Genomic DNA, 26,703 nt, shown 5'->3' with positions numbered 1-26,703 from the left:
TTCCTTCCCTTTTCCTTCCTTCCTTCGTTCGTTCGTTCCTTCCTCCCTCCCTCCCTTTCCTTCCTCCCTCCCTCCCTTCTTCCTCCCTCCCTTCCTTTCTTTTCATTCTTTCTTTTTTTCTTTTTCTTTCTTTCTTTTCTTTCTTTTCTTTTTCTTTCTTTCTTCTTTTTCTTTCTTTCTCTCTCTCTCCTTCCTTCCTTCCTTTTCTTTCTTTCTTCTTTCTTCCTTTCTTTCTTCTTTCTTTCCCTTTCTCTTTCTTTCTTTTTCTTTCTTTCTTTCTTTCTTTCTTTCTTTCTTTCTTTCTTTCTTTCTTTCTTTCTTTCTTTCTTTCTTTCTTTTCTTTTTCTTTTCTTTCCTTCCTTCCTTCCTTCCTTCCTTCCTTCCTTCCTTCCTTCCTCCCTCCCTCCCTCCCTCCCTCCCTCCCTCCCTCCCTTCTTTTCCTTCCTTCCTTCCTTCCTTCCTTCCTTTTCTTTTAAAAAAATTTTTTTTTAACATTTATTTATTTTTGAGACAGAGAGAGACAGAGCATGAACGGGGGAGGGGCAGAGAGAGAGGGAAACACAGAATTGGAAGCAGGCTCCAGGCTCTGAGCCATAAGCCCAGAGCCCGACGCGGGGCTTGAACTCGCGGACCGCGAGAGCGTGACCTGAGCCGAAGCCGGACGCTTAACCGATTGGGCCACCCAGGCGCCCCTCTTTCTTCTTTCTTTCTTCTTTCTCTTTCTTCCTTTTTCTTCCTTCCTTCCTTCCTTCCTTCCTTCCTTCCTTCCTTCCTTCCTTCCTTCCTTCCTTCCTTCCTTCCTTTTTCTTTCTTTCTTTCTTTCTTTCTTTCTTTCTTTCTTTCTTTCTTTCTTTCTTTCTTTCTTTCTTTCTTTCTCTTTCTTTCTCTTTCTTTTTCTTTCTTTCTCTTTTCTTTTTCTCTTTTTTCTTTCTTTCTTTTTCTTTCTCTTTCTTTTTCTTTTTTTTCTTTCCTCCCTCCCTCCCTTCCTTTCTTTCTCTTTCTTCTCTTTCTTTCTTTTTTTTTCTTTTCTTTTCTTTTTCTTTCCTTTCTCTTTTTTTTCACTATTTCTATTTTTTCTTTTTCCTTCCTTCCTCCCTTCCTCCCTCTCTTTTCTTTTCTCTCTCTTTCTTCTTTTTCTTTTTTTTCTTTCTTCTTTCCTTCATTTCATTTCTTTAAGTTTTTATATTTCTCTTTCCTGTAGGTTTGTCCATTCCAAGAAACAGTGATCTTCTACTTCTTACTTTGCACAGATACAGTTGCTTTAAGTATTTCCTAAGTGTGTTGATTTTTATCACATTTTAGGAGGCTGTTCTCTCATATCTGCTAACAGTTGGCATTATTAGTATGTCGTCTCAGTTTAATGCAACTTTAAAATATTCCAGATTTTATGCCAGAAAAACAAATCATAGACATATTCAGTATTTGTGGCTTTTAGTAAGTTCAGTGCCACATAAAACATATTATCTCAATATTTACGGTATTTCATATAGGCCACACTCCAACAGATTATAAATATTAGTAAAGCATCAAAGAAAAGTAATGTATTATTCATATAAATTGTAAGTATTTTCTCAGCCTGTCTATTCCACCAACAATATCATACTGCATGGGCATCTGGATAGTTTAGTCAGTTAAGCTTCCAATACTTGATTTAAGCTCAGATCTTGATCTCATTGTTTGTGAATTCAAGCTCCACACTGGGCTCTGGTCTGCTAGCACAGAGTCTGCTTTGGATTCCATCTTTCTGTCTCTCTGCCACTCCCCATCTTGCTTTCTATCTCTCTCTGGAAAATAAATAAATATAAACTGAAAAAAACCACAAAATTATGTCATTTTACAAATTGAATTCACAGTTCATTCAAAGGATCATGCACCATAATCTATTGAGGTCCATTTTTTCATGAAATAATGATTCAAAATATGTGATCAATATGTGAAATCCCATGCTGATAATAGGAAAAAGAGAACCATATGATGATCTCAATAGATAACAGACAAGTCATCTGACAAGTCATTCATCTCCTCTTCATTCTAAAAATGTTCATTAAATTAGCCTTGGAGGAATATACCTCACCACAATAAACCCTGATAATGACAGCTAACATCATATTCAATGGTTAAAAACAGCAAGCTTTTCTTTGGGTAAAAACTGAAACAGGGAAGCCTGAGTGGCTCAGTTGGTTAGTGTCTGACTTCAGCTCAGGTGATGATCTCACAATTCATGAGTTCAAGCCCCGCGTCGGATTTTGGGCTGACAGCTCAGAGCTTGGAGCCCGCTTCAGATTCTGTGTCTCCCTCTGTCTGCCCCTCCGCTGTTTGCACTCTGCCTCTCGCATTGTCTCAAAAGTAAATAAACATTTAAATTTTAAAAATTAATTTAAAAAACTGAAACATTTAAAATAAATAAAAATTAAAAAACTGAAAAAAAGATTATCACTGTTATCAGTCCCATTCAATATGCTAGTTGGAATACTTGGTCAGAGCACTGTCCTAGGAAAAATAAACAAAGGGCATGCAAAAGAGAAAAATTATCTCTGTAGCTGACATGATTTTTAGGGTAGAAAATACAAGAGACATTTCACACTGATAAACAAATTCTGGAAAGGGATAGGTACAATATCAACACACACACACATACCCCACAAACATTCCTACACAATAAATTGCTATCTCTAAGTAAAAAGGAGGAAAAAGTTCTATGTTCAATTACATCTGAAATAATATAGTACCTGGAAAGAAGGTTACCAATGAGATTACAGTTTATACATCAAAGGATATAAAACACAGGTTTGTTCAGTCAGTTGAGTAACATAACCACATAACCAGGTTATGATTCCAATATCCTGGGATTGAGTCCCCCATCAAAGTCCATGCTGAGCATGTATCATGCTTACAAATCTGTCTCTCTCTCCCTCTCTCTCTCTCCTGTTTATTCTTTCCCAATCTGACTTTCTTTGTAAAAAGAATTTTAAATAAGCAAACATAATTGGACAGACATTTATGCCCATGCTTTGATAATCTTTTGGTAAAAGTGCTAAAACCATTCAAGAATGAGATGACTGATCTTCAGTACAAGTTTTGGATAATCTGACAACCACAATTTTAGAGGCCTATCATAAACAATAAACCAAAATTAAGGAAAAATGGATTAAAGACAAATATAAATGTAAAACCAAAGAACCATTTGAAGACACTGGGAACATTCTCTGTATACCAGAAGGCCACAGAACACCATAATAATGACCAAACAAAACAAGAAAAGTCACATCATCCAGTGGGCAATGATGTGAATAGATGTTTTTCCAAAAACACACGGAAATTTCCCATTAAGTATATGAAGAGATTCTCAACACCACTATTTATCCAGGAAATGCAAAGGAAAAGCAATACTAATATATCACCTCCCACATCACAATATTTCATTTCATTAAGGGAAGAAGTATCAACTACTTGCATGGCTTGTGAGAAGGGGAGAAGTTGTGTATATTGTGTTGACAACAGAAGGAGTACAGCCATTATAGAAGACACTATAGATATTCCTCTAGAAAGTTAAAAGAGAACTGCTGTAGATTCCAACAATTCCACTGCTGCAGGTATATGCAGATGAAATCAAACCATTCTCCCAAAGAGGTAGCTGCTGTCCCATGTAAATTGCAGTATTATTGACATAGAGAAAACATTGAAGGAAGGTAGGGCAAGAAGGGGCAAGAAGGATAAAGTGGCATGCCTGTAGCAGGAATCATTACTAAGCTAAAAACATAGGTATTTGTCCACTTACAACACAGATGGAGTTTCATGACTCAACTTAAAGGTAAGTGAACAAGTCAAAAACAGTAACTATGAGATATCACTTCTACATAAAATCCAATTAGGATGATTCTATGGACACTGAGTGTGGAATAGTGCTTGATGTGATGGCTTAGTGACTTAAATAAGTGAAAGGGGCCAGATATCACAAATTTACAATCATAAGTCGATTAGTTTCTGGAGGTGTACTCTCCCATGTAGTAACTCTATTTAACAACACTGCATTGAATGCTAGAAAATTTCGGAGAGAGCTGATCTTAAGATACATCCACACTTCCTGCTTGGAAACACATGACAATTTAGTGAGATGGTAAATATGTTAGTCGGACTCATTATTTTCCATAATTGTATCTACTATATCACATTTTCGGTCTTCTTGTCTTTAATCCTCATTGTGGCTATATGCAGTCATTTTTACTTCTCATTTACATAAATTTATTTCAGGTAAACAAGTCTTTAGGTCTTTTTTCTCTCTGACCAGAATTTCTCTGGTGTCTTCCATGATTTTTTTAAAGTTTAGGTAGTAGTCTCATGACTGTTGTCCTGAATCTTTTTAAAATGGTTTCATGTTTTTATTAATTTTTGAGAGACAGAGCATGAGCAGGGGAGGGGCAGACAGAGAGGGAGACACAGAATGGGAAGCAGGCTCCAGGCTCTGAGCTGTGAGCACAGAGCCCAACAAGGGGCTCGGAACATGAACCATGAGATCATGACCTGAGCTGAAGTCAGAGGTTCAAGAGACTGAGCCACCCAGGCACCCCATGTTGTCATGACTCTTGCTCAGATATATTGCTTATATATATCTTGAGTAAGTACCTGGCTGTGATTTCTTGACCTTTCATTTGGGAAGAATTCCTCCATTTTGTCATTTTGGTAAGATTGTTTTGCCTGTTTTGAAATCTTATGTCTCCTGATTCTGAGAGTAATGTTATATTAAAAAGGGGTCATACAATTCCAGATCCTAGAACTGCTCTTCAGGAAGAGTTGTGTGTATATTTGTGTATGTGTGTGTGTGCACCCACGTGTTTTGTGTGTGTGTGTGTGTGTGTTACATACAATCTGCTGTTGCATTTTGGCTGCTCCTTTCCACTGGTCAATCCCCAGCAAACCTATTGCTTTCTTGCACTGAGCAATATTTGGACATTAAGTAGGTGTCTTTTTATTTCTTTCTTAAAATAAGCCATGGCCCTGCTATGCTGTCTCCTTTTGCCAGTCTTCATATCAATTTCCTGAGTGTTGTAAGTAATATGGCCTTAAAACAACTGTGTTTGAGAGACAATGGAAGACCAAGGTCACCTTACTTCTCTGCAAACTTAATTCACAGACTCCAGACATAGCATAGTTTTGTGTAGGAACTCTCTTATCTCACAAGTGAAGAAATCTCAATTTACAAAGCTGTTTATATATTACATACAAACCTAGTAACCACAAATCAGAAACTTGGAGCAGCATCGAAAATTAAAGACATAGGAAGAGTGCTTGCAGAACTAAAGACAACCATCCAAACGCAAGAGGAACAGAGGAAGACAGAAAAGATGATGGAAGAATTGCAATAGCAAACATAAAGGGTGTAACTAAATGAAAACTATTACATAGCCCACTTAAATTTTCTGAATATCAAAAGAAGGAATGGTCCCACTCAAAGACACAAGATGATGGAAGGGATCCAACATGGGGAAATACACCTAAATGCTCCCTAGAGTAAACTCTTTTCAGACTTAAAAACGCATGCAGACAGATAGGAGGAAGTAAACAAAAATGTAGTATGCTACCAAAAAGAACACACAGTGAGGTAGCATTGCTTTCATTAGCAAAAGAGAAGTCAAAACAAAGGCTGCAATCAGAGAAATGGAAGGACACTACATAATGATAAAGGAAAGTGTCTAAAAGATGTTACAATATGACAAAATACTCTTGAAACCCATATGGGATGAATCAAATATATAAAGAATCTCTTAACAGACATGAATAAAAAAAAAACAATAGGAACACAAGAATAGAAGAAAGTTTTTGCACCTTACTTACATCAGTGAACAGGTACAAGACAGAAAATCAATAATGAAGCAGAGTCTTTGAATGACACGTTTAATAAGACAGACCTAACAGATAAGGATTATTTGCCCCCAGTAGCAGTTCAATACACATTCTTCTCAACTGCAAGTCGACAATTGTTTAGAACACATCACTTATAAGTCAACCAAAGAGTTGCTACCAGTTCAAAATAATAAATCCTATAATTCAAGTTTTCTGACCATGATACTATAAAATGAGAAATTAATCATGAAACAAAACCAAGGAAGAACACTAATTCAAGGGAAAAAATAACATTACCCAACAATGAATAGGCACACTATGAAATCAAAGGAAAGCCAGAAAACACATTTAGAGATGAGTAACATGAAAACACAAAGGTACAAAATCTTTGGGATGCAAAATATTTGCTCTCAGATAAAAGATGTTAACAATACTCGTCTACCTCAAGAAGCAAATACAACCCCTAACACCTAAACTAATATAATAGTGACAAGAATCAGAAAAAGAAGAACCATAAATCCTCTACAAGAGTGGATGTGTGACAGAAGTAGGTGAAATAAAGAATAGAAACCATTGGAACAAATTAATGATGCCAGGAGCTGTGGCTATAAGAAGTCCAAGAAAATTGATGGTGCTTTACCAAACTCCAGAAAACATGAGGAGAGATGGGTGCCTGAGTAGCTCTGTTGGTTGAATGGCTGACTCTTGATTTCAGGTCAGGTCATGGTCTCATGATTTTGTGGATTTTGAGATCTGCTTTGGGCTCTGTGTTGATAGCACAGAATATCCTTGGGATTCTCTTTCCATCTCTCTACCCCATCCTCACTTACTTCTCTCTGTCTTTCTCAAAGTACATAAATAAACTTAAAAAATTAAAAAAGAAACATGGAGAGAGACACTCCAATAAAGATAAGTAGAACAAAAAGGGTGGACAGAACAATCCAGCAAACACACACAACAAGGTATAGAAAAGGATGTTATGGAAACAATTGGGTTAAAACATTGGACCACCAAAAAAAAATGGGTATGTCCCTAAAACCAGGTCACTTTCCAATTCTCAGGGAGCAAGTAGAGACAATTTGTATAGGCAGCCTAGTTGCAATGATATGTGGCATAATGACAATGACTAGGAATGATCGCTAGGAATTAAACAGAACAAAACAAAAAAATTTAAGTCATGAATATGACCACTTTTTAACAGAAGTGAAGTGTACCAAAAATTTAAGGAAGAGTTCATCCCTATTCTTCTGCCACTATTCCAAGTTATTTGAGATAAATAACAGATTGTAAATTCATATAACATGTCAGGAATACCCTGATGCAAACCGGATAAAAGAGTGCACTTGCTGTAATTAGCACTTTGTTTTATTTATAAGTGATGAATCACTAAATTATACTTTTGAAACCAATATTACACTATATGTTAAGTAAATACCTTAAAGAAAAAATATAGAGATACTACAAAAAGAGAAGTCCTCAGGCACAATATCTGAAGAACCTGGATATAATCAACTCAACTGAACATTACCATAATCTATCTAAGAATACATAGAAAGGATATCCATCTCCATGATCAAGCAGCGGTGATTCCAGGAATGTAAGTGTGCTTCAATATTCCTCAATCCATTGATGCGATATTCACAGACAAAAGAAAATATAAAAATTATATGAACATGTAGAATATAACACATGTAGAGTATTTTGTTTTTTATTTTTTTAATTGTTTTAAACATTTATTTGTTTTTGAGAGACAGAAAGAAACAAAGCATGAGGATGAGATGGGCACAGAGAGACGAAGACACAGAAAACAGAGCCCAACACGGGGGTTGAACCCACAAACCATGAGACTGTGACCCAGACCGAAGTCAGACACTTAACTAACTGAGCCACCCAGGGACCCAACATGTAGAATCTTTAAAAATGACATCGATTTTAGGTAAAGAAACATATCTATTCTAGGTAAAATCTCCCACCAAAGTGCATTTAGAGGAAACACATGAATCTAGTATAGGCCATAGACCAAATACTCACTGTTCACCTCCTACTCAGTGGTGAAAACCTGAGAATGGTATTTTCTGAGATCACAAACAAGATAAGGATGACCAATCTTTACTTTTATGCCACATTCTCATAGGAGGCCTAGCCACAGCAGTGAGACAAGAAAAAAGAAAATTCAAAGGCATATAATTGTTAAGGAATTATAACATGCATATGGCATTACATAGTATATATAAAAATATAATAATAATAATAATAATAATAATAATAATAATAATAATGATAAATCCATCTGCACTAGAACAGATGAATTAATTCACTGAATTCACCAGATATGTACCTTATATAGCATAGTCCAGAGCATTGTTACAAACCAGTAACGAAATAGCAGAAAAAGAACGTAAGTAAACCAATCCATGTGCATGTGCATGTGCATCAGAAGAATCAAACAGCTGTAATATATTGATGGAAGAACTGGAAGATGACTTAAAAATGAAAAAAGATATTCCATGTAAAGGGAACCAATTTTGATTTGATATATTTATTGGACCTAGCACACTTGACTGATTTAATGCAATTCCTATCAAAATACCAAGAGCATTTTTCACAGAACTGTAATGGAGAACACCAACATTTTAAAGGCACAACAAAAGATCCCAAAGAGCCAAAGCAATCATGAAAAACAAACAAAGGTGGATGTATCATTATCTCATACTTCAAGAAAGAAGAATAGCTATACCAAACAGAGTGGTTTTGTCATCAGTAGCTTTGAGAAATTATATGATGGCTTTTCCAGTTGAAGATCTAGCTGGCCTCTGCTTACTAATATAACCAGCAGAATCTTGCTGGTTGGGGTCTCCACTGTAACAGGTGGCATTAGACAATGGTTCTGGGTCACCATCTCACATCAGAGCACTGGGCAAAGATTGTATCTGCCTGATGCTTTTGTTGTGCATAATTGTTTGTGTGCATCTTGAACACAGTCTCTTGCCTTTGGAAACATGGATGAAGTGACAACATTCTTGAGTCACAAGATACATAGTATGGTCTCTAAGACTTTAGTAAAGGAGTCTCCAAGCCTACACTAAGTAGGGACTACATTAAATATAGAGATAGAGAATGGCGCTCCATACCAAAGAGGAAACTTAGTGCTCTAAGGGGCTCAATAGACAGTGGAATCCTTCTTGGTCCAATTCATGGCTGCAATTTCCTGGTCCTAGTCTCCAGTCGGGTTTGCATGAAAATGTGAAGACTACTCTGCAGAAGTAAATCAATTCTACTTACCAACTTGAAATAAAGCTGCTGGCATGAATGGGATCCATTCTTCATAGTATTTCCTGAGCCACAGAGCTGTAATTCACTGATGATTAAGCTAATTTTAAACATGATGCTAATCAATGTACTCTCTAGATACTCAATGTCTGAACTTTACACACACACACACACACACACACACACACACACACACACACACACACACATTCACTCACACAGATAAGTCTGTCCCACCCCCCACTGTGGGAACAGATATGCTCCCCCCACCCCCGCCCATTGCAAGGCAATATCAAAGACTTTCATTTTCCACCTGGAAATCTGCAGAAGGACAAATCAAAATGTTACTAACACTTTGGGCCCTCTAGTGTGCAAATAAATTACAGTGTTGACTGACCTTAAATTATATAACCTACTATATGAAGAAACATCAAAAATCCTGGTGCTGATCCAGCACACCTGAATCCTGCATTGTTACTGTCAGTGAAAACACAGCCACCTTCATAGGTTTAGATTACAAATTAAATGTCTTTCTGCTGGTGATTTGCAAGCTGTCACCGCACTCTCATGACTGCTGCTTCAGTTCATTTCATCTGTCTGCTGACAAGGATCAGAGAGGAGAAAAGACACATATTCTCTTCATCTCAAGGCTACCAACACATCTCACCACTCAAAATGTGGACACTTTATAATGCTTGTTGTTCCAGTATGTTTGAGAAGTCTCAGTCCCACCAGACTTACCTTCCTAAAATGACTTCAGTTTTTGAGTATTTTTATATCTTGTAAGTGCATCACTTTTCAGTGTCAAGTGATGGAAAGTAGTCAAATCACTGATGATTGTTACTGTCACATTAACATCTGCCCACATTTGGGATTGTTTCACACTGGAATGATTTCTAAGTCTAACAACATTGCCTCATTCTAGTTCAACCATTTAAGCAAGATAGTTGCTAAAGTAGCTTAAGGGTGAAGCACATATTTATCACATGTTTTTAGCCATAATGGAATAAATACTATGTCATGAGTTTTATTTAAATAATTTGAGAAATGACTTGGTTGTAAAACAAAGACATCTAACTTGAAGAGATAAGAAAGAGAGAAAAATAAAAATGAGCACATAAAACCAGTTGTAAAAGAATATAAATGGATTGTAATACCCAACTCTAAAGGCAAAATTGAAATACCTTAATTACATATTACAGTATTTATTTCTTTCAGTGATCCTTTCTTTTTCTTTTTCTTATTTCTGTATTTCCTTCCTTCTTTATTTTTACCTTTTTCTTCCCTGTATATTTATCCATCCCCAAAGGGAAGAGATCTGCTTCTCCTTATGATAATGAATGCAAAGTAGCTTGTTTAAATGTTCCATATGTGTCAATATTTTTCACATTTCAGGAGGCTGTTCTTCTCTCATACCTGAAAGAGTTGGCATGGTTAATTTTATGTCTAAGTTCGTACAGCTTTTAATTAAACCCATAATTTGTGCTTTCAGAGCAAACCCAAGTGTATTCTACGTGAGTGGGCTTTACTAAACCCAATGCCATGTAAAAGAAATTCTTTACCCAGAAATAAGTGGCATTTCATATAAGCCACACTTGAAACTATGAAAGATTACTTTAAAAAATCAAAGAAAAGAATTTATTTTTCTCTAAGGTAGTATATTCCATCAGCAATGTCATATTACAAACTGAATTAGAATGATATTTAAGTATCATCCATCATGATCAACTAAGAACTTTTCCTGCATGAAAGTATGAGTCAACCTATATGACTCCATAAATGTGAAACCCCACATTAACAACAGGAAGAAGAGAAACATATGATGATCTCAATAGAAACAGACATAGCATCTCATTTTGTTCAACCTCTTTTTAATATAAAAATGTTCAACACATTTGCATTAGAGGAATGTATCTCACCATATTCAAGGCCTGATAATGATAGCCAACATCATATCCAATGGTAAAAGACATCAGGTTCCTTTTGGAATATGCTGCCTCCAGTGTGGTCACTGTCATCAATACTATTCAATATACTATTTGGAAAATGTTCCAGGTCATTCTTCCAGCAAAAGAAACAGAGGGATTGCAAAAGAGTAAAATTATATCTATTTATAGATAACATGATCTTACAGAAAATTCCAGAGACAGTTCAAACCAATAAGAAATTTCAAGACAGGGAAACTAAGAATATCAATACAAAAAATTTCTGACATGCCTACACAGTAACAAATTCTACTCTTAAAAGAAATGAAGAGGGAAAATAGTATGATGTATAATTACATGGGGAAGAATATAGTACTAGGATGAAGGTGAACTAATGACATGAAATTTTGAAACACCAAGAGATATAAACACTAATGTAGGAAGTTTAGAAAGAGAACATAAATGGAGAGGTTTTTGTGTTCACGGTTGGAAAAATGTTTTTTAAGTTTATTTATTTATTTTGAGTGAGATAGTGTGTGTGAAATCATGGAGGGACAAAGAGACAGTATCATGCTCCACATTATAAGTGTAGAGCCCAATTCAGGGTACAAACTTATAAACCATGAGATCATGACCTGAGCCAAAGTTAAGAATGGTAAGCTTACCTGACTGAGACACCCAGGCACCCCAGGGAAAAACTTCTGACAGAAGTCTAAAACCAGTTTAGCATGAAATGATAACATTTTCAAAATGAGCTTTGGAAAACCTGATAACCACATGCTAAAAAGTAACTAGACACCCAACACACACACAAAAAAAAACAAAAACAAAAACAAAAAAACAAGGCAAAATGTATTAAAGACACCAGTGTAAATATGAAAACAAAGAACCACCAGACGACAACGGGAATGGTTTCTGTGTATAAGAAATCATATAACTCTATACAAAAGAATAAAAAAAACAAAAAAACAATCAGTCAAATGAACAAACAAACAACACAAACAAAAAACCAAAGGCATATTTTCCAATGGGCCATGTCTCCAAATTGATGTTTCTCAATTTGCAATGGCAAATGGAACACATGCAAATGGCCCATAGGTATATGAAGAGATGTTCAGCACCACTAATTTTCACGGAAGTGCAATGAAAACCACATTGGCATATCAGTACACACATGTCACCACATATCTTACTATAAAGAGAAGAAATAGCCAATACTTGTATGGGGTGGAGAAAAAGAGTATCTGTTTAAAATATTGCTAAGAATGTAAAGGATAAAGCTATTATAGAAGACACAGTACATATCCCTCCAGAAAGTTAAAAGGGAACTTTTATAGGATTCAGCAATTCCATTTTTATATTTATCTGGAGAGGAAATGAAATTATTCTCCCCAAAAGGTAGCAGCACTCCCACGTAAACAGCAGTATTATTTACAAGAGGGCAAGAATGGACCGGAAGGGAGTATCTGTCAGTGGCTATCAGTGAAAAGATAATGTGGCATGCCTCTACCAGGGAATATTACTCAGCCATAAGTAATCAGGAGTGGTCCACATGCAAAAACATGGACGGAACATCACGACTTTAGGCTAAAGGAATGAAACAAGCCAAAGACAAAAACAGGTGAACTCACTTCTACATGCCACATAAACACAATGAACCCATGAACATTCAGTGTAGAATAGCAATTGGTGTAGAGGAGTGAGTGTAAATGAGTGAAAGGGTCCAAATTTCCAATTATTATTTGAATAGATTCTGGGTTCTACTCTAGAATGTAGATGTTGATGTTATTTAGTAGTGGTGCATTTGTGACACTATTAAACAATACTGCATTGTGTATTAGAAAATTTCTGAGGCAGGGGCCAAGACGCTGGAACAGCATAAAAGGGTTTTTTTTTGCATCTCATGTCCATGAAATACAGCCATATCAACACTAAATCATTCTGCACACCCAGAAAACTGATTTGAGCACTAACACAACAATCTGGTAGATGCTGTGTAGCTACACCACAGGCAAAGGTCCCAGCAGACCCCAGAGAACAACCACATTTGCTGGTGGTGAAACAAGGACATTAAGGGTGAATGAAACCTGGTGCCAGATGTGTGTTGTGATTTTCCATAATCTCTGAAATGGTGCTGCTACATGATTGTGTGAACTTTTTCTGGGGTGGGCTGGTACCTAGCCACTATCTCTGGACATCAGCAGCAGCATGGTCCCATGAACGTTCCTGGGTGTGATCTGCACCTGGACATTGCTCCAGGAGACCATTCCCCAGAAGGCCTGAGTTTGTTAAAGTCACAGTCCTTCACAAGTGAGGGGTTGGGAAACACAGTCAGATCTGAGATAAAATTCAGAAGGGAGGTGCTACTTGACAACCTGAGGGCTTAGTCATGGAGACTGTAAAAGCGGGGAGTGGACAGAAGCCAGAGACAAAGGACAGTGTGCAATTGCTGATTTGGGAGAACAGAGTCCCTTTACTAGAGACTGTATAGCTGAGTGACACCATTTTCACCCCTCTTGTGCAGGCACATACACACCTACAAGCACCACAACAAGCCAACCCAGTAAGGTAAGCAACACCATCTAGTGGTGAATAGAGTTGTAACACGATGCCCTGTCCAATTGGGCCAATCTTGCTCTTCAGGCACACCACAAATCTCTCAGACTGCTTAGTTTACATATTATAAAATGCTTCATAGTTTGACTTTTAGGGGAAAGTGGTGTAATTTCTTTTTTTTTCTTTTTCAACGTTTTTTTTTTAAATTTATTTTTGGGACAGAGAGAGACAGAGCATGAACGGGGGAGGGGCAGAGAGAGAGGGAGACACAGAATCGGAAACAGGCTCCAGGCTCCGAGCCATCAACCCAGAGCCTGACGTGGGGCTCGAACTCACGGACCGCGAGATCGTGACCTGGCTGAAGTCGGACGCTTAACCGACTGCGCCACCCAGGCGCCCCAAGAAAGTGGTGTAATTTCAATCATATTTCAGTCTGTATACTAAATCATCTATGCAATTTTTTTCTTTTTCATTTATTTTATTTTTCTTGAATACAGAAAGAGAAAAAATATTTATTTTTAATTTTATTAAATATTTTCTTTAATTTTTTAACACTATAGTTTTTACTTTTTGGTAATGGTTTTCAAATTCTACTTCCAACATTTTATTTTGAGGTAGGATCTAGCATCATGTATTTGATTTTGTGTGTGTGTTGTATTTTTTAAATTTTAATTATTTAACCGTATTAATTCCTTTTCTTCCTTCAAAATGACAAAAGGAAGGAGTGCACCCCAAAAGAAATATCAAGAAGAAACAACAGCGAGGGACTTATTCAACACAGATATAAGCAAGATGTCTGAGCCAGAATTTAGAATCATGATAATAAGAATACTAGTTAGGGTTGAAAATAGATCATAATCTTTCTGTGGGGATACAAGAAGTAAAAGTAAGTCAGAATGAAACAAAAAATGCCTTAACTTAGTTGCAATCTTCAGAGATGCCTTGGTGGCAAGGATGGAGGAAGCAGAGCAGCAAATGTACAATACAGAGGACAAATCTGTGGAGAATAAAGAAGCAGAAAAAAAGAGGGAGACTAAGGCAAAAGAGCATGATTTAAGAATGAGAGAAATCAATGACCTATTAAAAAGGAACAACACCAAAATCATAGAAGTCCCAGAAGATGAAAAGAGAGAAAAATGGGTAGAAGCGGAAAACTTTCCTAACCTAGGGAAAGACACAGACATCAAAATCCAGGAAGTACAGAGGACTCCCATTAGATTCAACAAAAATAAAAACTAGAACAAAAAACAACCATCGACAAGGTGTATCATAGTCAAATTCACAAAATACTCAGGCAAGGAAAGAATCATGAAAGCTTCAAGGGAAGAAAAAAAGTCCTTAACCTACAAGGGAAGACGGATCCGGTTTGCAGCAGACCTATCCACAGAAACTTGGCAAGCCAGGAAGGAGTGGTCGGATATATTCAATGCGCTGAATTAGAAAAATATGCAGCCAAGAACTGTTTATCCAGAAAGGCTTTCACTCAAAATAGAAGGAGTTATACATACATATATATATATTATATATGTATATATTATATTATATATACATATATAATATATATTATATACAATATAATATATTATAAATATAAATATATTTATATATAATATAATATAAATATATTAATATTATAATTAATATTATATTAATATTAATATATAATATAAATATATTATATATATATAAATAATATATATATAAATAATATATATATAAATAAATAAATTAATCACAAACATAAGGAAACTCATTGATAATAGTACCATAATAGGAGGGGACTTCAACATTACACTTACAGTAATGGACAGATCATCTAATAAAAAAATCAAGAAGGATCAATGGCTTTGAATGACACACTGGACCAGATGGACTTAACAGATATAGTCAGAACATTTCATCCAAAGCAGTGGAATATACATTCTTCTCCAGTGCACATGAAACATTCTCCAGAATAGATCACATACTGAGACAAAAATCAGCCCTCAACAAGTACAAAAAGATTGTGCTCATACCGGGCATATTTTCAGACCACAACACTATGAAACTCAAAATCAACCACAAGAAAAAAATGGAAAGACAAAATATACTTGGAGACTGAAAAACATCCTACTAAAGAACGAATGGCCTAACCAAGAAGTTAAAGGGGAAATTAAAAATCACGTGGAAGCCAATAAAAATGGTAATATCACAACATAAAACCTCTGGGCCACAGCAGAGGCAGTCATAAGAGGGAAGTACATAGCAATCCAGGCCTTCCTAAAGAGAGAAGAAAGGTCTCAAATACACAACTTAACCTTATACCTTACAGAGCTGGAAAAGAACAGTGAATAAAATTCAAAAACCAGAAGAATACAGGAAAGAATAAAGATTAGAGCAGAAATCAATGCTATTGAAACCAAAAAATTTTTAAAAATTAAAAAATGGTAAAACAGAACAATGAAACCAGAAGCTGGTTCTTTGAAAGATTTATTAACAAAATTGATAAACCCTTAGCCAGTTTCATCAAAAAGAAAAAGGAAAGGGCCCAAATATATAAAATCAAGAATGAAAGAGGAGAGATCACAACCAACACAGCAGAAATAAAAACAATAATAAGAGAATATTATGAGCAATTATATGCCAATAAAATGGGCACTCTGGAAGAAATGGACAAATTCTTAGAAACACATAAAAACTACCAAAATGAAACTGGAAGAAACAGAACATTTGAACAGACTCATAATCAGTACAGGAATCAAATTAGTTACAAAAATCTCCCAAAAAGCAAGAGTCAGGGCCAAATGGCTTTCTAGGAAAAATTCTACCAAACATTTAAGGGAGAGTTAACACCTATTTTCTTGAAGCTGTTCCAATATATATATATGTGTGTGTGTATGTGTGTGTGTGTGTATGTGTGTGTGTGTATACGTATGTATATATATATATGTGTGTGTGTGTATATATGTATATGTGTGTATATATATATATATATATATATATATATATATATATATATATGTATGTGTATGTGTATATATATATATGGAAAGAAAACGTCCAAACTCTTTCTATGAAGCCAGCATTCCCTTGATTCCAAAACCAGACAAAAACCACACAAAAAAGCAGAACTATAGACCAATTTCCCTGATGAACATGTGTGCAAAAATCCTCAACACGATATTAGCCAACCAGACCCAACAATACATTAAAAACATTATACATCACGACCAAGTGGAATTTATACTTGGGATGCAGTGCTGGTTGAATATCCACAGAACTATCAGTGTGAATCATCACATCACTAAGAGTAAGGACAAGAACCACAAGATCCTCTCAATAAATGCACAGAAAGCATTTGACAAAATACAGCATCATTCTTGATAAAAACCCTCAAGAAGATATAGACAGAAGGATCACATGTCGAGATCATAAAAGCCATATATGAAAGACCCAACAATTATATCATCCTCAATGTGGAAAAACTGAGAGCTTTCCCCCGAAGTTCAGGGACAAGACAGGGATGTCCACTCTCACCACTGTTATTCTACATGGTATTGGAAGTCTTAGCCTCTGCAATCAGACAACACAAAGAAATAAAAGGCATTCAAATAGGCCAGAAGGAGGTCAAACATTCACTCTTCACAGATGACATGATACTCTATATGGAAAACCCAAAAGATCCCACCAAAAAAACTGCCAGAACTGACCCATGAATTCAGCAAATATGCAGGATATAAAAGTGATGTACAAAAATTGGCTGCATTCCTTTACACTAAAAATGAAGCAACAGAAAGAGAAATCATGGAATCGATCCCATTTATAATTGCACCAAAAACCATAAAATACCTAGAAATAAATGTAACCAAAGAGGTGAAAATCTATACACTAAAAACTATAGAAAGCTTATGAAAGAAATTGAAGAACCCCCCCCCCCCACACACACATTCCATGCTCCTGGAGTGGAAGAATATTGTTAAAATGTCAATACAATCCAAAGACATCTATATATTCAGTGCAATCCTTATCGAAATAACACCAGCATTCTCCACAGAGCTAGAACAAGGAATCCTAAAATTTGTATGGAAGTGGAAAACCCCCAAATAATCAAAGGAGCCTTGAAAAAGAAAACCAAAGCAGGAGACATCTCATGGATGCAACTAGAGGGTATTATGCTAAGTGAAATTAGTCAGACAGGGAAAGACAAATATCATATGACTTCATTTAAATGAGGACGTTAGGATACAAAACAGATGAAAATGAGAGAAGGGAAGCAAAAATAATATAAAAACAGGGAGTGGAAGAAAACATGAGACTCTTAAATATGGAGAACAAACAGAGGCTTACTGGAGAGATTATGGGAGGGGGATGGGATAAATGGGTAAGGGGCAATAAGTAATGTACTCCTGAGATCATTTTTGCACTATATGCTAATTAACTTGGATATAAATTTTAAAAATACATTTAAAAAAAAGAAAGATAAAAAGAAAAAAGAAATAAATGTCTTCTTTGGAATAAAAATGTCTATTCATGTCTTCTCCTTATTTATTTAATTGGATTATTTGGTTTTTGGTGTTCAGTTTTATAAATTCTTTAAATATTTTGGATACTCTCCCTTAATGAGATATGTCGATTGCAAATATCTTCTGCATTTTATAGGTTGCTCTTTTGTTTTGTTGATTATTCTTTCACTGTACAGGAGCTTCTGTCTTGTTTTGTTTTTAATCTCGATGAGGTCATAAAGTTCTTTTGTCTTTTTGTTTCCCTTACCTTAGAAGATATTTCTGGTAAGATGGTGCTATGTCCAATGTTAAACAAGTTACTGCCTGTGTTCTCCTCTAGGATTTTAATCGATACCTGTCTTACTTTTAGTCTTAAAAGTACTTTTAAATTTACTTTTGTGCATAGTGTAAGGAAGTGTTCCAGTTTCATTCATTTGCATGTTCCTGTTCAGTTTTCCCCAAAATATTTGTTGAATGCTGGTCTTTTTCCCAATGGCTATCCTTTCCTACATTGTGACAGATTAATTGACCATATAGTTGTGGGTTCATTTTGGTGTTTTCAGTTCTGTCCCGTTGATCTATATATCTGTTTTTCTGCCAGTACTATCCTGTTGTAATCCCTACAGCCTTTATGTATTTGATACTATAGTTCTTTCACCTCTTTGGCTCTTTTATTCCTGGGTACCTCATTGTTGATTGCTTGATCTTTCTTTAGCTTCATTATTTGTGAATACAAATGCACTAGTTTTCTGTATGCTGATGTTAGAATTTTCAACTTTATTGACTTCTTGTTTTAATTGTAAATTTTTTGTGATGTCTGTCAGGTTCTATATGGAGTACTATGCCATCTGCAAATAGTGGAGGTCTGACTTCTTTATTCCCTATTTGGATGCTTTTTATTTGTTTTTGTTGTCTGATTGTTCAATAATAGTTGTAGGAGTAGACATTCCTTCTTTTTCCTAAACATAAAAGTAAAACTCTCCATTTTTCCCAATTGAGGATAGTATTAGCTGTTTTTGTCATAGATGTCCTATATTATGTTGACCTATTTTCCCTCAAAACTTACTTGTGGAAGATTATATTATGAATGGGTATTGTATTTTTTCAACGTTTTTTATGCATGTATTGAAATTATCATATGGGTCTTTTCCTTTATTTTTGTAGGATATTACATTAATTTTTTCCCACTATTGAAAAGTCCTTGTATCAAATGAACAAATCCCACTTGATTAGGGTGAATAGAATTGTTGGATTCAATTTCCAATATCTTATTGAGTATTTTTTCAACTTCTTCAGGGACATTGTCAATATTTCTCTGTATTAGTAGTATCTTTATCTGGTTTCGTTATGAGGGCTTGGCAGAATAAGTTTGGATTTTTTTTAAATTCCATTTCTTTTTTACAAATAGCTTGGGAACGATGGTTATTAGCACTTCTTAAATATTTGGCAGAGTTCACCTGTCACTTTTGTTTGTTGGGAGGTTGTTTTTTTTTATGATTCAATTTCTTTCCAGATTTTTATTCAACTTTTCTATTCCTTCATATTTATATATTTTGATAATGTATTTTTTCTAGGAATTCATTCATTATTTCTACATTGTTGAAATTGTTAGCATACATTTTTGTATAATATTTCCTTATTATTATTGCTTTTATTTCTGTGGTATTGAGTTCTTTTGTTTTTTTCTTCTCTCTCATTGTTATTTTATTTATTTGCATTCTTCTTTCCTGTTATAGTCTGGTTAGAGGTGTATCAATATTATTAATTTTTACCAAGAACCACCCTCTCGGAAAACCCCATTTTAAAGAACACACATGCAGACTCTCTTGACATGGAGCAAGTTCTAAAATACCAAATGAAAAGGACATGACCAAGGACAAATTTACTAATTTTGGAGCATCCGCCCCTGTACATTTGTGTTCACAATCTCCAGACCATAGGCCAGTAATTCTATGTGTTTCCTATTTCCTTTCTCACTGTTTTTCTTCTCAGACTGGTCTGGTATGTTATGAGTATGACTGATATTTTACCAGAGCTCCCATGAAATGTTTGTAATTTTAAATTATTGTATTCTCATTGTTCTTTAGTGTGGGTGATTCCATTAATCTGTGTTCCAATTTACAGATACATTCTTCTAGATCAATTAATCCACCATTCATTTCCTTTAGTGCATTGTTTAATTTCTGTTGCTGAAATCCTTAGCTATAAATGACATTTCCCTATATTTTTCATCTTTTTGTCCTCCTAAATTTGGTAGTCATCTTTACAACTATTATTTTGAATTCATTATTCGGTAGATTGCTTAAGTGCATATTAGTTTATTCATTTTTTGTTTGTTTTTCCTTATACTTTCAATTGGAATATATTTCTCTCTTCTGATTTTTGTTAATATACTATAATGCTTCTACACCTTAGGTTGTTTAGCTACATTTCCTGGTCTTGGAGGAAAGGCTTGTGTAAGATATTTCCCATGGGACCCAGGAGGGAAATCTACACAATGACCAGAGGTGGGTACTTCAGGAAAGTCCCATGTATAAGTAACATGTGTGCTTCTCTTTACAGGGTTTTCAGTGTTCCAGGTACTTTTGTGAGTAGTATTGTCCCCGTATCTAACTGGCTGCAAGGCAGTTGTGCACATGCTATTGTATCGTGTGCTCCCTGATTCAACAGTTCACGAAGCTCTATTGAGACTAACGTGATCCTAATGGTAGAATAGGCAGACTCGTGGACAGGCTGTTTGACAGCAAAACCACCGGCCAATATCCCTGAAGTGAGTGCTGCAGACACAGAGTGGGAAAATATTGTCTCCAGCCTCCTTCTCTATGTAGTCTTGTTGCAATTCCTGCAGGTATGCTAATGCATACGGGTGATCCATTGAGTAACCTTCTGTAAGGCTTTACAATGACTGCTACAGGCATGATGGGAAAAAGAGGCGGTCCTTTTCTTGCTGGCTGATAAGCCCAGCTGCTAATTTTGTGATTATGTTGGTGGATAGGGTAATCCCATCCATTATGATTATGGAGAACCTGCCTGAATGATGTGGTGTGCTGGTGGGCAGAGGTGGTCTTTGATCTTGCTGCCAAACATCAATGTTGCATTACTTCTGTAGGCATGCTGGTATGCAAGCACTTGTCAGCTATAAGCCTGAACAAAGCTCTCTTTTGCTTGGGATTTTCAGTGCATCATGTCTCCTGGCATTAGCAATCTAGAGTGAAGATTACACAAAATGCCACCTTCCATATCCAGCATCGGCACAAGATGAGTTAGCAAATGTGGCTGCTACAAGTGTCTCAGTCCCAAGAGAGGAGCCAGCTGCTTCCACCCTCCCAGTAGATGCTTCACAATTAGTAAGTGGGTCCTCAGTCAATGTGCTTCTCAGTCTGGTATTTTAGCATGGAATTTTAGCAAGTTGGTCTGCATGTGAGTTCTTTATAATAAGTTCTCCCAGGAGATACTTTTTTTTTAATTAATAAAATCAATAAACTTTTAGCCATTCTTAAAAAAGGAAAAGAGAAATGACTCAAACAAATAAAATGACAAGTGACAGGAGAATAGACACCAACACCACAAATTCTGTTCAATAAAATACATTATTATTAAAAAACTATACAGCAATAAATAAACAACCTAGAAAAATGAGTAACTTCCTCAAACCATATATACTCCATATTTGAAACAGAAAGAAATAGAAAAATTGAAAGATCTATCTCCTGCAAAGAAATCGACTCACGGGGCGCCTGGGTGGCGCAGTCGGTTAAGCCTTCAGCCAGGTCACGATCTCGCGGTCCTTGAGTTCGAGCCCCGCGTCAGGCTCTGGGCTGATGGCTCGGAGCCTGGAGCCTGTTTCCGATTCTGTGTCTCCCTCTCTCTCTGCCCCTCCCCCGTTCATGCTCTGTCTCTCTCTGTCCCAAAAAAAAAAAAAAAAAAAAAAAAAATCGACTCAGTAATCCAAAAATTCCCAAATACAAAACTCCAGGGCCACATGTCTTCACAAATTTCTATCAAATATTTAATGAAGATTTAATATCTATTTATTTAAAACTATTCCAAAACATAGAAAAGGAAGAAAAACTTGCAAACTCATCTCCTGAGGCCAGCAGTATCCTGATACTAAATCATATAAAGGCGTCACTAAAAAAATAACTACTGGCCAATATCTCTGATAAACATGGATGCAATATCCAAATTAAATAGTAGCAAAAAGGGTGCCTAGGTCTCAGTCGGTTGAAAGTCTGACTTCAGCTCAGATCATGATCTCACAGTTCTTGGGTTCAAGCCTCATATCAGGCTTTGTGCTGACAGTTCAGAGCCTGGATCTTGCTTCAACTTCTGTTTCTCCCTCTCTCTCTCTCTGCGCCTCCCATTCTCACAGTCTCTCAAAAAATAAATAAACATTAAAAATTTTAAAAAATAGTAGCAAACAAAATCCAACAATATTTTAAAAAAAATCATTCAACACGATCAGATTGGACTTATTTCTGGGTTGCAGAGGTGGTTCAATATCCACAAGTAAATCAATGTGGTATGACACATGATTAGGATACAGGATAAGAACCATATTGTCATTTCAATAAATGTAGAAATAGTATATGACAAAGTACAATATCCATTCAAGATTTTTTAAAAAACCTCAAGAAAGGATGCTTAGGGGGAACATAACTCAGTATGATAAAGGCCATCATGAAAAATCCATAGAGGTTTTTTACAAATATCCTCAAAAGAGAAAAACAGGTTGCCTTTAAGGTAAGAAACAAGAGGTCTTCTGTCACTGATGAGGTTTTTTGTGGTGACAGTAGGGTTCGTGGGGTCTGGAGCTGATGGCCAAGAGAACACTTGAACATGTCTCTGTGCAAAAATGTGATTTTATTAAAGCACAGGGACTAGACCCATGGGCAAGAAGAGTTCCCTGGGGCCATAAGGAGGGACTAATTATATACTGTGTAGGTGGGGGAGGTAAAGATGAGGGGAAGATTCCAATGATATTTTCATATGCTAAAGACCATTCACAGGATGGAGGAGGCCTAGCTATTGTCAAGATAAAGTTGTTTTTCCGTCTAGTAAAACATTAGCATTAGACAGTAGGGGTTCCTGGAAAAAAGTTTTACTCTGCCAGCTTCAAGTGTTTGTCAGTGGTCTGCAGGTTATAAGGAAATTTAGTTTTTTCTACTACCTCCTTCTGCCCTGGTTTCCTATGTCACCACCACTGTTATTTAACCTAATATTGAAATATTACTAGTCGCAGCAATCACACAACAATGGTAACAACAACAACAAACAACAACAACAAACATAAAACACATCCAAATTGTCAAGGAGAGCAAAATGGACATCATTTGCTGATTATTGATACAGTATCTACAATAAACTAAAGAGTCCACCACAAAACTGCTAGTTAAGATTTAAAAAATTGAATAAAATTACAGATTACAAAAATCAATACAGAAAAAATAAGTTTCATTTCTGCACACTAAAAATTAAGCAGCAGAAAGAGAAATCAAGATATCAATTCCACTTACAATTGCACCAAAAACCATAAGATACACAGCCAGAAACTTAACCAAAGAGATGAAAGACCTGGACTCTGAAAACTATAAAGCACTGATCAAAGCAATTGATGATGACACAAAGAAATAGAAAGACATTTCATTGTCATGGGTTGAAAGGACAAACTGTCTAAATATCTATGCTACTATGCTATCCAAAGCAATCTCTACACATTTAATGCAATCTCTATCAAAATACCAATAGCATTTTCACAGAGCTAGATCAAATATCCTAAAAGTTGTAAGGAGCCACCAAAGATCCTGAATAGCCAAGGCGACCCCGAAAAGTAAAAGAAAAGCCAGAGAATTCAAGATTTCAATTTACATAACAAAGCTGTAGGAATGAGCATCAGATTGGCTGGCACAAAGATACACATATATCACCGAAAAAATTGAAAATGCCAAAATGAATTCACATCTCTCTGGCCAACTAATCTTCAGCAAAGCAGGAAAAAGATGTCAATTGGGACAAATACAGTCCCTTCAACATATGGTGTGTGGAAAACTTCTTAGGGGCCTGCAAAAGAATGAAACTAGAAATGTTTCTTACACCAAACAAAAAAGTAAATTCAAAGTGGTGTAGAGACCTGAAAATGAGACAGGAAATCATTAAAATCCAAGAGTATAACACAATCAGTAAGTTGTTTGACATTACCTATAGTAACTTTTGCCAGTTAAGTCTCCTGAGGCAAAGGAAATTAAATTTAAAAAAATTCCTTGGGAATTAATCGAGATAAAAAGCTTCTGCACAGTGAAGGAAATAATCGGCAAATTAAAAATCAACCTACAGAATGGAAGAATATATTTATAATCAATGTATCTGATAAAGGGAGTGTATCAAAAATATGTAAAGAATTTGTAAAAATTCAACAACCCAATTCAAATAATCAAATTAAAAATTGCGAGACAGTGCCTGGGTGACTCAGTAAATTAACCTTTTGACTCTTGATATTGACTCAGGTGATGATTTCACAGTTATAAGAGTCTGCTTGAAGAGCTGGGCATGAAATCTGCTTAAGATTCCCTCTCATCTTCTCCCACATGTTCTCACAGTGGAGAACACTCAAAACATGTTATCTTTCTTTTTTAAAAAAAACTGGGGAGATGGGGGGAGTTAAGATGGAAGAATAGATGACCCTGGGCTTGTCTCAGACCTCTAACACAGCTGGATCAACATCAGAAATTTTTGAATACTTAGGAAATTTTTGAGGATTAACAGAATAATCTTCATAATTGAGGGAAAGAATGTGGCAGGAAGAAGTGAATTGGGGAAGAGAAAAGACATAGGGCCGAGTAGCATAATGAGATATTTTTGTGGAGAGGAGGAAAAGGGAGCAGAGAGCAGCACATAAGATTTATGCAACAAAAACACTCTCTATTAAAGTAACTATACTGAAAGAAAGAAAGAAGAGTGAAAGGAAGGAAGGAGGGAGGGAGGGAGGGAGGGTAGTGAAAATTTGAAAACACACACAGAGGACTGCACAAAAGTGTTCCCTATAACGATTTACAGGGGAAAAGGAGAGTTTCAAAACCACCATTTTTTTTTTTAAACATCAAAGTGCAGAGTCGGAAGTTTTGGAAGTCAGCACCTGATGGTATCCCAATAAAGAACAAGGGCAGAGTGATGAGAGTGGGCAGCATGCCTTGAGAATACCCTGTGTGGCACGGGGAAAAGTAATTACCATGCCTGACATGTATTGAATAGAGGTGATGCAGTGCAGACACTCTGCAGGGAAAAAGATCCCAAGGAAGACATAGAGCTTTCCTGTTCATGAGTATAGGAACAAAGACACCCTGAGGGTAACAAATTCTGGTGCCAGCTGTGTTTTGTGATTTACCATAAACTCAAATAAGTCCTGGGACCATTTTCTGGGATAACCAGAACTGGGCAAAACACAGCTAGACACTCAGCTAGAGGAAAAGCATGGGTCCCAGCTACAGGGAGATTTCTGAAGTGTAGCGTTTTGAAACACAACCACACCTGAGATAAAACCCAGAGAGCAGCACCAACACACGCCAGGTGAAGGTGGGGATCTGGCAGAGAACTGGGACAATGGAGGGGTGATTGTGTATCAGGGGGGGCATGAACTTCTTGCTCCTAAAGGGAATGCCATTTTCACCCATAGCTCACCAGCACTGATAATCTCAGTGATCTAAACAGCTCCACCAGGTGGAGAATGGAACTGATGCACTAATCCCCACTTCTCTGTGGCCTCCAATCTCCACTGTGGCAAGTAAGGCTTAAGGATCACAACAGTAGATTCCTCCCTAAGAAGAACAGCACAAACCCCCTTTCCCTGAATTAAGTGTATTCACAGAATGCTGCAAAGTTTCAGCTCTAGGAAAAACAGGATTTGACTTCCCTTGGGTGTTTGTTTTGTTTCTGTTTCCCACTCCCCCCAAAAAATATGGAAAGATTTTTTTAAATTTTATTTTCTATTTTATATCAATTTTTTTTTCTTTATTCTATAAATCTGTACTTAATGTGTATTTATTGTGATACAGAGAGAGAGTGAGAGAAGGAGAGGCAGAAAGAGTATCCAAAACATGTTCTGTGCTGTCTGCACAGGGCTCAACACAGGGCTTGATCCCACAAAACATGAGATCATGACCTGAGCTGAAATCAAGAGTCATTTGCTTCCCCATCTGAGCCATCCAGCACTGTTATCAATCTCTTTTTTTAAATATTTATTCATTTATTTATTTGTTTGTTTGCTTGTTTGTTTGAGAGAGAGAATCGGGGTGGGGCAGGGTGGGCAGAAAGGCAAAGAATTTAAAGCAGGCTACACATCATCAGTGCCAAACCCAAGACAAGCTTTGATCTCATGAACTGTGAGATCACGACCTGAGTTGAGACAAAGACTTTGACAATTAACTGACTGAGCCACACAGGTACGCCTATCAACCTTCTCTTAATGAGCAGACCAAAACATACCTTTATTTATATTTATGTTTTATTTTATTTTTAAATATTAAATGATTCTATCACTTTTTCCTCCTAAATGACAAGATGGAAGAATTCACCCCCCCCCCAAAAAAAAAAAAAGGAAATAATAATGGCCAGAAATTTAATCAATACAGGTATAA

This window comes from Neofelis nebulosa, assembly GCF_028018385.1.
Source record: "Neofelis nebulosa isolate mNeoNeb1 chromosome Y unlocalized genomic scaffold, mNeoNeb1.pri SUPER_Y_unloc_3, whole genome shotgun sequence".
In the NCBI taxonomy this organism is placed as follows: Eukaryota; Metazoa; Chordata; class Mammalia; order Carnivora; family Felidae; genus Neofelis; species Neofelis nebulosa.
This window is presented reverse-complemented; position numbering follows the sequence as displayed.